Below are 2487 nucleotides of genomic sequence, written 5' to 3'. Positions count from 1 at the left end.
GTGTGTGTGTGTGTGTGTGTGTGTGTGTGTGTGTGTGTGTGTGTGTGTGTGTGTGTGTGTGTGTGTGTGTGTGTGTGTGTGTGTGTGTGTGTACAATGTAAAAAGATAATAATTGAAATTTCACGATTTTCATCTAGTTCTAAAGAAGAGAATATCACTTGATGAAAAGAAATTATTGAAGAATTTTTATTGAAAAATTATGTGATACGAATTATTATTATTACAGCAAATTAATTACAGGAATATGTAAATTGAAGGATCACGGTACGCAGAAATCAATACCAGATTTTTTTAATTGCCCTAAATATATAGATTAATCGTAGTTCATGTCAGATTTTAACTTTGCGGTGTTTCAACAGGGACTATTTTTCAACGATTTCACGAAGATTTATTTCATCCACTGTATCCATCGAAGAATAAAGCAACATCAATGCATTCAAGCGATTATTCCCCATTCTTGTCCGCAAATAATTTGAAACTAATTTACGTTACGTAAACGGCCTCGTAACATGAAGACAAAGTAAGCAAAGCAAAATTTTTTAAAAGAAAATAAAAAATGAGTGAAACGAAATATGAAACGTGGGCGTGGATTGTAGCTTAATGAAAAGATAAACTGCAAGTATTACAAAAGTATTACAAAAGAAGAAACGAAAGATTTGGTAGGAAGGTAAGTTTTGACCAACAGAAATTAAGGTACATAGTCTGCTGTTGTTCAAAACTTACCTTTCCAACAAAACTTTTTTTTTCCTTTTCAGTAATACTTTACGAATGTGCAGTTCAACGTTTCAACAAGCAACAATCCACGTTTTGTATTTTTTCAACTCCTCTTTTCTATTTTTTTTTTAATACCTTTACTTCGCTTAATTTGAGTTCGAATATCGCGGGCATTCATGTAAATTCGCTAGCATTTCCTAAGGGCGCTTTCATTCCTCGTTAGTCTGCAGGCGGAAAATGGTCCATCTTCTCACTCTGTCATGTAACAATGCCGATAGTTCGATATTACCAAGGACATGCTCTTTAAGCGGATTTTTCGAATTGAATTCTGAGGATTTCAGAATTCTTTATTGAAATAGATTAATTAAATTTCAGATTCAAAAAATTTTAGACGCTTATTTTAAATAAAAATATGAAGCAACAATTTGATAATTAAATGAGTCCAGAAAATCATACGTTCCACAAAATAAATGGGCCATATTCGTTATTAATTTTCGGCACCAGCTGACAAAAACATCATAGCCAAGGAGAATTAAAAGAAAGAGAGGTATAGAGACCTTATAAGGGAGTTGCAATGATTGTATCCGGAATATTCTGCTAAAATTATCGTCCTTATCATCGGCGCTCTTGGAGGTGCCAAGCTTTCACTCGTTACTAGCCTGAAAAGCATTTCTGCGTCTCAACAATATGCTAAAACACTTGCGGGAAAAATTCGGAAGGCGGTAGTCCTTGGATCGCTTTGTGTTCTTAGGGTGCACGAAACTTTTGCCGGATCGTCGTATTGATTTCGTTACAGACTGTAACCACCCATCTCACGATTGTGAGGCGTGGTTGTGGCTGAAATTTTACCGCGATTTCGCTGGCAGCGGGTGCAATTTTTCAGATTAGCACCTGCTTCCGGCGAAATCCTGCGGTTGTCCTTATGACAAATTTTTAATTATATATTTCGCTAGGAGCGGATGCTAATCTGAAAATTTTCCCCCGCTCCCAGCGAAATCGCGGTAAAATTTAAGTCACAACCACGTCTCACGACCTTGAGATAGGTGGTTACAGTCTGTAACGGAATCAATGCGACGATCCGGCAAAAGTCTCGTGCACCTTGAGGACACGGGGCGACCCAAAGACGACCGCATTCTGCATTTTTTCCGCAAGTGTTTTAGCATATTGTTGACACACAGGGGTGCTTCTAAGGCTATTAACGAGTGACAGCTTGGCATCTCCAAGAGCGCCGATGATACAGACGATTAGATTAACAGTATGTTCCGGATACAATCGTCGCAACACCCTTATAATGTTTGTATACCTTTCTTTCTTTCCATTTTCCTTGGCTGTGATGTTTTTGTCTCTTCCATTTGCGACTTTATGTACTGCACGCAGAATAATCCTGTTGTGAAGACATTCAAGATTTAATATCCCGCGAGCACCTTGACGTTCTTCGTCCATGAAACCACTTCAAATGTATAGAATACTACTGGGACGGCAAACATGTTCGTTGCAGATACTTCGCTCCTCACCGACAGTTCGAAAGAACAAATCTGCCGGATAAAACGCTTGTATCTGCTTCAAAGAGTATCCTTTATAGATGTCACATCCTGAATGCGGCTCTGTGGCACGCCCAGGTATGTATAAGTCTCTCAAGCGCAAAGGTGTCGTAAAGCGCTGCTATCGACGAGCTCAGGGCCTTCAGGGAAGCCATTAAGTTTTCCTTGCTCCAAATAAACCTTGGCGCATTCGTCTAACAAAAATTATATTTTATATATATATACATATATA

At 38.3% G+C, this 2487-nt stretch overlaps 1 protein-coding gene across 3 annotated transcripts in view; it reads right to left on the bottom strand.

Moving 5' to 3' along the window:
* The window catches only part of LOC117171173 (exportin-2), a 278471-nt gene that overhangs the window by 83607 nt on the left and 192377 nt on the right, over positions 1–2487 (bottom strand). The window lies entirely within an intron of this gene.

This window comes from Belonocnema kinseyi, chromosome 4, assembly GCF_010883055.1.
Source record: "Belonocnema kinseyi isolate 2016_QV_RU_SX_M_011 chromosome 4, B_treatae_v1, whole genome shotgun sequence".
Classification (NCBI taxonomy): Eukaryota; Metazoa; Arthropoda; class Insecta; order Hymenoptera; family Cynipidae; genus Belonocnema; species Belonocnema kinseyi.
This window is presented reverse-complemented; position numbering and strand designations above follow the sequence as displayed.